At 37.4% G+C, this 9,470-nt stretch overlaps 1 pseudogene across 1 annotated transcript in view; it reads right to left on the bottom strand.

Annotated features, from left to right (window-relative positions):
* Nucleotides 1-271: 271 nt before the first annotated feature.
* Nucleotides 272-9,470, bottom strand: part of LOC149001242 (disease resistance protein L6-like) — a 50,837-nt pseudogene continuing 41,638 nt past the window's right edge. The window contains exons 7-12 of the transcript XR_016170632.1: nucleotides 5,770-5,949; nucleotides 5,426-5,539; nucleotides 2,310-2,485; nucleotides 1,874-2,163; nucleotides 877-1,079; nucleotides 272-778 (exon numbers count right to left, since the gene is read on the bottom strand). The product of XR_016170632.1 is annotated as a disease resistance protein L6-like (transcript). The remainder of the gene's footprint in view (nucleotides 779-876; nucleotides 1,080-1,873; nucleotides 2,164-2,309; nucleotides 2,486-5,425; nucleotides 5,540-5,769; nucleotides 5,950-9,470) is intronic.

Raw genomic sequence — 9,470 nt, 5'->3', positions numbered from 1 at the left:
GGAATGTTCCAAAGTGGCAAATTGAATTTCAGTGCTTTCCATGTATAACTGAACCTGAATAGAAGTTACCCTGTTTTTTTTTGGGTCAATAGAAGTTGCTTTTGAATACACCATAGAATGAGAGACTCACTCACCCACCAAATCCAAGAGGTTAAAAGATAAAGAAACCCTTCATGAGTTCAATTTCTTCTTCCTCTAGTGCTTCCATGTGTGGAAGGCACCCAAGCATTGCCAAAGTCCATGTTCTGTTCATGCACCGATGCTATACATGCATTTGCTTATCATATGGTAGGTCTCTGGTCAGCCCCATTTGCTTCCTAAATGTATTGAATTTCATCTTCTTTTTTACTGGACCAAGTTCTATATTTACAAAGCTGAAATCTATAAATCAGTAGAAGTGCTAGGAGAAGATCAAATGTGAAGACAGTCTAAAAGCAAGAGAACCAGATGGTTTAGTTAGACTAATGTATTTAACAACAAAAGAAGAAGTAATCTGAGAGTTCATCCGGTTCAGTATCTTGGACTATACATTGAAAGTGGAGGACTCAACTAGGAATATACAATGGATGATTACAAAGTTTAGTATATATGGAGTGGTTGTGATCTGAAGGTTCCACAGCTTCAATATCTTGGACAAAAGCTGCAATCTGGAAATGAGCAGCTTCTTCTGCTCCTAATGCATCACCAGCAGCTTCGCAGAGCAGCCTGAGGTTTTACCAAGCAGAGGAATTTGCTCTCAGAGCTTCTTCATGGAGGCCCTTTGCTTCATAGAATAAACCTGAGAAAAGCAGACCACATCTTTGAGGTTGTACTTGCTTTAATTTTCATAGTTTACAGGTATTATTTTAGCAACTTATAAAATAGATGCTATCTTACCGATTCATAAGTTGGACGAATTTGAGTTGTCTTTGGTGTCTCTTCCCATCTCTTTGGTGCCGCAAAAGCTTTAACTGGAGTCATTCTAGAGGTCTTAGGTACGTTTGATGTCTTTTCAGTTTTGGGTTGTGGACATCAGTCTCTTCATGGGTGCTCCCAACTGACAATTCTGATAGCTTTTCATTCAGGTAGCTTGGGAATGCCTGTAAGTAGAACAAAGACACTTGCTCAGGACCAGATACATTTGCATTCAAGATCCTTTCATTGTTGAATTACATGACAACAAAGACACTCTTCCTTCAGAGCCATGTCTTGAAGTGCTTCGGCAGACCAACTACAATCTAGATGAAACTAAGGACACAGGCACAAAAAGCATATGCTTGAGCCACAACAGCAGGGCATGCACGTGCTTAGGACTTTCCTTGGTATCCTGCCCAGGAGACCTAATGACACTTGATCAAAATGAGACAAGGATCTTTTCATAGGTAACCTTAAGCCGAAAAATAATATACTGAGGAAATTTATCATTTCAGATCCAACTTAACAAGAGAATACAATGTTTAAGCAAAGTTGAAGACGTATCTTGTTATATTGTGTTCACATGGGTAACATTTTCAGGAAAATAATTAATATGATGTGATAATGATAAATTCAATCAACATGAACAGGAAAGAAATAGCATTGGAGTTCTACCTAAATGTTTCTTGCACCAAAAGATACTCAAGCATTGATCTATAAATTCTACTCAAGAATCAAGATCACAATTATGAACATTGGAAAATTGACAAACATCTGAATAATACAGAATTATACCCAATACATTAATATTGAGTACAATAGATGAGTTTGCACAGCTTACCTTCGAGGGCTATGTGGCAAATAGTGAGCAAGCCCATAAAGTGTGAATCAGAAACCATGGCCGTATTAATACATCAAAATTAAAAACAATCCAGCAAACAGCCAAAATTATCTAACAAAAATTGAATGGAACATCTACCTCACATTTCCCTTTTCCTTTTCCATTGTCCGCAAGGCAAAATGGATCCTCAATTCCTGTCATTACCTGACTACCATGCACTCCATTCTTTTGAAGATGAAACTTAGGCTTTAAACGCTTGTCAAAAAATGGATTTGAACCATCAGAAACTCCATATGGTTTGTTTGAAGTCACAACTGTTATGTTTATGTATTCCTTCTCAGCAAATTCATTTCTCCATCATGTTTGTGCATGTTATGCATGATTGACAATGCCACACCAGACATAAATGAGTCCCACATGACGTACCTCTGCAAAAGGTCATTCAATATTTATTAGCTCATCTTGTTGACTGAAAGGAATAATCATTGCCATGTTATTTTACAGCAAGAAAATGTAGGTGGTCTAGATAATACAAATGAATAAAACTATCTAATAATTCCAATAAATTGGTTACCGTATAATATTGGTCATCAAACCAAGTATCATGAGTCATTTTTAAGGACTGGAAGCAGTACTGTGCCTCATATGGTTGCTGTCTCTTTTCAAATTCCAAAAAGAACTTCTCAGTTACGGGGATTGTCTTTGTTGCATCCAAGGGAACTAGGGTAATTGGGATGCTAGAATGGAAACCTACAACCAAAATGAAATATATAAACAGCTTATAACAAGTATTTACAATCATGGTCAATAGATAAGGACTATTCATTCTTTTCTTTAATGATAATTGTATATCTTTTTGTTTCAGTTTATTCATTTACATACTTAGCTAAGCAACTCCTTTAATCAATTTAATTACCTGGTAAGCTGCGAAAGGATCTTGAAATATACTAAACTCTGCATTAGGATTTCTAGTGTAGGCAATAAACAAATTTCCATGGTCCACACACTGGCGAGGTGTGCAATAGGAGCTGGCATTCTTTGGGCAGCAACCTGTTAGGTTTTTTGACCTCATACCACTACCCATCACATAAAGATGAGGATTGGTCATAAGGAAAATGGCAATGTTAGTATGTGTCCCAATCAACAATAGAGTTAGGAGCCCCTTGGATATTGTGTCAAACAGAACTTCTTGAGCAGTGGGTTAGGCAAGGAGCAGGGGCGGAGCCAAGATTGAACATTGGGGGGACCGAACAATAAGTCTAGATCACCTCTTCGTAGGATGAGCACTAATGTCTTTTCACCATATATATTATGTAGGTCAATGTGGGACCCATTGTGGGCCTCACCTATAAATTATTTTATTATATTCGGATGTGGGGTCCACATTAAAAATTTAGGTAAATTAATATGAGGACTAAAATATAAATAACACAATTATATGTAAATTATAAAAAATATATTGAAACAAAGCACAGGGGCTAAAATTGTGGAAGAAAAACTTTTAAAAATCATGAAAGAAAAATGTGGGAAAGAAATTGTGGGAGAAATTGTAGGAAAAAAGACAGATTTGAAGTCTATTAACTAAATATGGGGAAAACAATCAATTTCCATAAATTAAGTTAAAAAAAAGTCAATGATTATGATTACATCTAATAATATTAAGCTGAAATTCTAAACATCCAACTAATAAAAATTTAAATTAAAATTTAAATGCTATTCGTAGGAATCGAAAGTTTAGGGATTCAAAAATAAAATAAAATGATTACGATTAGATCTCATAAATTGATGGCTGAACTTTTAAATGAGATTTAAATTTCTATTAATAGGAATAAAATTTTTAGGAAAAAGCTTAGGGATTAAAAAAAAATCAATTATTATGATTAGATTTGATAAAATCAATGGCTAAACTTTAACGAGATTTAAATTGCTACTAGTAGAATTGAAATTCTAGGAGAAAGAAAAAACAACGAAATAAAAGAAAAATTCAATTATGCTTTCTGAAAAGAATACTAGAAAAATCCTGAGCAAGAGAGAGGAATAATTTGAAAAAAAGAGACTGAATACCTGATAATTGTGGAGAAGATTTAGGAAGACTCCAGTGTCAACTAACTACTCTAATGTTTTGTGAGACGTGTGACATAAAAAAGAGAGAAAAAATAGGAAATAAAAAAGGAGATTAAGAGAGAATAAATAGGAATGAAAATATGAGAGAATAAATAGGAAGAAATTCATAGATCGTGAGTTAATTTTTAATTAGCATTTAATTTTTTTATTCCTTAAAACTGGGAGATTAATGGTAACCATCAGATAATGATTAAGAATGACATCTATACCCATCATCTTTATCTTGAACTTTTATTTATTTATTTGTTTGGGGGGGGGGGGGAAATAGAGGTATTTCACATGTGAAGTGAGACAAACAAGGAGAAAATGTAGGACAAATCCAAAATTTAAAAAATCCGGCGGGGGGCTATCCGGCCCCAATGTGGCTCTGCCACTGGCAAGGAGGGAAATATCTCCCGTCTCCCCGATTTAAAAAATATTAGAAAAAAGTGGCAATAGCACAAAACAAGAGAAGCAGAGAACAAGGCTGTCCTCATAAAATGCAGAAGAAGAGAATCAAATGCTAGCTCAACAATATCTTTATTTTAGCTAGCAAGTAGCAAGTAGCATATCTTTTGAAATCAGGAAAGATACAGTTCTTACTGGAGCTAGATTATGGAAATAACTGTTTCTATTTCGATATTAGCTAGCATAAAGCATGCAACAACTAGTTCTCAATAGTGTCAAACAAACTGGTATTGGTTAAATATGATGACCATCCAACTACATTAAGATTTGCAACACACAGTGAGGTACAGCATTCCATTCTATCCAGAGACATGTTAACAGCTACTGTTCCAACAGTTCTAACAACCTAAATCATCATCACTCATGCTTCCAACGACTTTGGACCTGAACCTAGCATGTTGTCACAGGTATCATTATATGTCTCTGTACATGCCCAAATATTTTGAACTCGATTTACACTGTGTTTCCTCAGCCATTCCAGTTGAGCATCTATATTTCCTTATATAAACTCACCTGATGACTGATGATGCATCTTTCAGTCCATTATGCATGTCAGACTTATTCTTTGTTCGAACTTATTAGTTTTACCACTAGCATTGGCCAATTCACACTTCATGTACTTATGAGCGATGCAGCATATTTGTATAAATCTTCCCTGATTTCACCTTCATTCTACATTCTATTTTAGTATGCACCTATGGTTTTGGCAACACTTTTCACACCATGATCTCCATGCCAAAATATACTCTGCTTTCAACAGTAAAATTAAATAGAACTGACACAGTCTTAAATTTGATATGGCTGCCAAAATAACTCTGCAATTCGGAACATGTAGAAAGATGTTTGGGAAGGTTAACCCCACAATAAAAATGAAGTACGCATAATTTTGGAGACGCGAAAATTAGAATAGGTAACAAATGAAGCAAATCAAAGATAGAGAGAACTAAAATCAGATCAAAGGATTGGATGGTGTAATGTTATCTACAGTTCATAACAATGACCAGATGAGACAAACAATTAAAAAACAGAAATTAACAAGACACATGCATCAAGAATGAAAAATTATTTATGTCGGGTTATCCTGCATAGGAAGCCATTTGAGGAGGAAAAGCTTGATACCTGTGGAAGAAATCATCTTGGTACCCCATAATTTGTTGCAATATCCAACCGTCCCCCATACCGCCCTACAGGTATAGATTATCTATACCTACAAGCTCCTGCTGTTGAGTTTCCCTGTAAATATTTTCAACATCAGAGTAATTGACTGCCTAGAGGGGAACAAAGCTTCAAAACCAAGGTTCCAACAGCATAATCTTGTAGGAAATGAGATTACATCTCTCTAAGACTGTTATGATAATATATTAACTTAGTTGCAGGAGAGTTGGCTAAAAATTCCCTAGAAATGATTTGACAAATGTCATAAGCAGTATGGATTCAACCAGTTGTAGGCAATAGTCCAGCACCTGTTCAATTATAGGAAGATATCCACCAACGTTTGGAGATATGGTGCCATCTTCTAATATAATACCATCACCTCCAACTCCAACCTGAATGTTGTCCTGACCCATCATATAGAGAAGGTTGCACACTTGATTCACAGCATGCCCAGCATCATTCCATGATTTGGCATTGATAGTAACAGCCTATAGCAATGTAACATATCATGTTGCAGTTCCATGAAAAAAAAAATCCTGAGAAAGAGACCTATAAAGGCACAAGAAGAAGCACTTAAAATTTGACTACGTATATTCACCAAAAAGACAATCCGACAATTTCCAAACACACCCACAAAATCACATTCTCCCAACCGAGAAGCCACATTAGAGATACGAAGCAGAAGCAAGACCATACTTTATCAAGGAAGAAATTTAATTTGAGAAAACAGAGAAGCAAAACCTGCAATTGAAATAGCTTCAACAGATACAAGAGTACAAAGAAATCATCAGTATCAACATCTGTATCCAAAAGAATCCGTCAAGGCATGGCATTCACAGAGCTAAGCTCTGCCATACCGAGAAGCCCAAACAGAACCATTGACCATAGAAGTCTCCCCAGAAACAACATTCTTGCTGCACAAGAGAGAACCCACAATTTTCTCACGTGTTACGTGAAACCAGAATCAATTTCTACATCAGAAACTGTTCCATCAGTCTCTTACCCCTGAAAATAAATTTAAGAGTACCTGTTACTTCCATTACAATCACAACAAGAACAACAACAAAGAGCACCAAATGGCGGAGAGAAAACAGTAGCCACATTGAAGGTTTTACAGGTTACCAAGGAAGCAAGTAGCAAAACACGAAATGCAGGAAGCCACCTCTCTGTGTACGCTCAAGCAAAATCATTCGTTCACTTCCGTTGAAGCCAAAGGTTGAAGAGAGACACGTCGTTGCCATCTCCTACACAGCTCTCTCTCTCTTGGAATTTTTAGGGTTGAGAATGAAGAAGACGAACGAGATTGGATGCAGAAGACGCAGCTCTCTCTCTGTTTTTCCCTCTTTTGAACGATTTGAAACCTGGTAATTAGTTTGGTCATCGGAGAAACCTTATCGGAGCTCAGAGTTGCTTACACCTTCAATCTCGTTCACAGACTCTCTCTCTCCTCCAAGATTAAGCAGCTCAGAGAATGAAAAAGAAGTGGGAAGCTTCACTCAATTTGGCATTTCAAAATGCGTCGGTTCCATCATTTTGAGCTGGTTTGGTTTGAAACGGAAATGAGCCGAACCAGTCTACCTACCGGTTAATTCACTTAAAACAACTCAAACCTCACATGTTTAAATTCAACGGTTATTATCAAACAGGAAGTCATGGTTTAATCTTGGCCGTTCGCAAAGCAAAATTGCAAATGAATATTTCTCTACCAGGGACTAAATGCCCCTAACAATCAACAACGGAAACTAAGGGTGTGTATGGCAACATTAGTGGTCTTGATTAGCATTCTTAGGTCCTAATATTTTTATTCTTCTTTCTTCTTTTTTTTTTTCCGGGGGGGGGGGTTGTTTTGGTGTTTCCCTACTTTGAGAAAACATGACCAAGTATGGAATGCCTATTAAAGAATTAAATTTTCTGGTGGCACTAGCACTGGCGATGGTAGTGGTGGTGGAAGCAACAGGAAGTTGAAGTTGCACGAGGTAGTTCTCGAGGTGGTGGTGGTGATGGAAGTTTATGCAGATCAAAGGTACATGTATAGCTCGGAAAATTCCCAAACCCAGTTCAATACTAGCGGGATTCAACTGCCGTGGAAGACAGCTTGGCACTGTGATATGGCGTGAACTCTGTAGATGGTTGAAGTTGTGGGACATGCTGGCAGGTTAGGAAGAAGTAGATGGGTTGCTTTTCTAATAAAAGAGTAAATGTCGATCTTACATAGCCAACACAACTAGACACCTAGTATCCATGTACTTAAGTCTAAATGCATATGTATATAGAGTCACCAAGGTAATGGACGAACCCACAACCCTAGTTGGCATATGCGTACAAGAAGACAAAGTCTCACCATCAAATTCACACATTCACATCATTCTCATATCACAATTTATGAAATTTGAAAGTAAAAACAAACATAGAATGACATTACCTTCTATTCGTGCAAAGTCACACACAATTTATAATAGAGTACACGATAGCAATATAAATGAAGATTCAAATAACACCAACAATTACACAAGATATGGTTAAGTGTTTTCCTCATCTTTTCAAGTTAATAATGTTCTTCAAAGTCCCAAAAAGTTCACCAAGGAGAGTGCAATTAGACCCAAAATAATCCTACGTACATAAGAAAGTGAGTGAGTAACAACTGGGAATCGATCGGGGGTCAAAAGAGGGCCAAAACACACATTCCGAGCATGGCCAGTTGGATAGGTTTATAGGGCCCGTTGACTGGCCAGTCAACCCTCCCGCCAGACTGGTCATGACCAAAAACCTCGATTTCGGTTTCGAGGACTTTGGGGTCTTCCAATTAATAGTATTAGGGTCTCCAAAGTATCATCTAAACCTCCCACTTAGGTCTCAAATGAAAAGCCTCAAATTTGGCTCTCCGTGTCTGCCCATGGACGTCTGAGAAAGTTTCGAATCTGTTTTGAATGCAAAGATTTGCATATCCAACTCTCAAAGACGTTAGGAGACAAAAAGAGACACAAGGCGGAGCATTCAATACAACCAACAACTCCAACAACCAAAACCTAGCATTCATTGATAATAAATACCATCAAAACTAGGTTAGAGAAGAGGGTTTTCAAAAACACTCACCTTTCTAAGCGTTATTGAGACGATCCAGGCTTAAATAAGTCACCACACGTAAAGGAATCACCCAATCTCTTGGTTTCTCCTCTCCTAGGCCCTCAGCACCTCTCTAGCATAAAGAATGTGTTTATGAGGAATGGAAACATAAAATAGGGTTTTTAAATCCTGAATTTCCCATTTTACCCTGAACTGGGCAAGGGGCGATCGAACCAACCCGGTCAACCAGCCCTTGAATACCCCTTAATCAGGGGCCGATTCCGGTGATTTCCATTTGGTTTGAATGGTTTTTCTAAGGCCTACACATTTGTATATTTACCTTGACATTTGAGTCTTCTTCCGTCAGTTTTCGGACGTGCCAAAATCTGCTTTTAAAGCCTTCATTATTGACCTTCTCTCTTCCGTTGAATGCTAAGAGATTGGTCAAGTCATCTATAGGGTCATCCACTACCACGAAGTCCATTTCCAAACTTATGGGCTCGACTCGAATGGTCCATAGTTGTCATCTATTCGAGCTCTGGGTTCGCGGTCCTCAAACCATGGGTTAAGAAATGAGTGGAATTTCATAATAATCCTAACCCTAGTCATTCCCCTAAAAGCCCTTATTCATATCAAACCCTAACTCAAATATTCAACTATAAAATAATAGAGCATCAAGGTTTTCAGACTTGATTCTTCAAATATTCAACTAGACTCCTAAGCCTTGCCAAAGCTAATCCTAACCCTTGTCCAACCTAGCAACACAAAATCAGCCCAATACCTTCAACAGTAGGGTGTTACAAACCCTAGAAGATTGCTGATTCTCAGGAAGAGAATCCTTAAGTGGACCTACCAAACCCTAAAACCTCGTTCACATCAGTTTTTCTCCCAACTCTCAAAACAAAGGTGGCTAAAAACAATGTAATGTTAATTCCACCTTTTGGAT

Source organism: Hakea prostrata, chromosome 11, assembly GCF_041222555.1.
Source record: "Hakea prostrata isolate BN-2017 chromosome 11, UWA_Hpros_2, whole genome shotgun sequence".
NCBI lineage: Eukaryota > Viridiplantae > Streptophyta > Magnoliopsida > Proteales > Proteaceae > Hakea > Hakea prostrata.
This window is presented reverse-complemented; position numbering and strand designations above follow the sequence as displayed.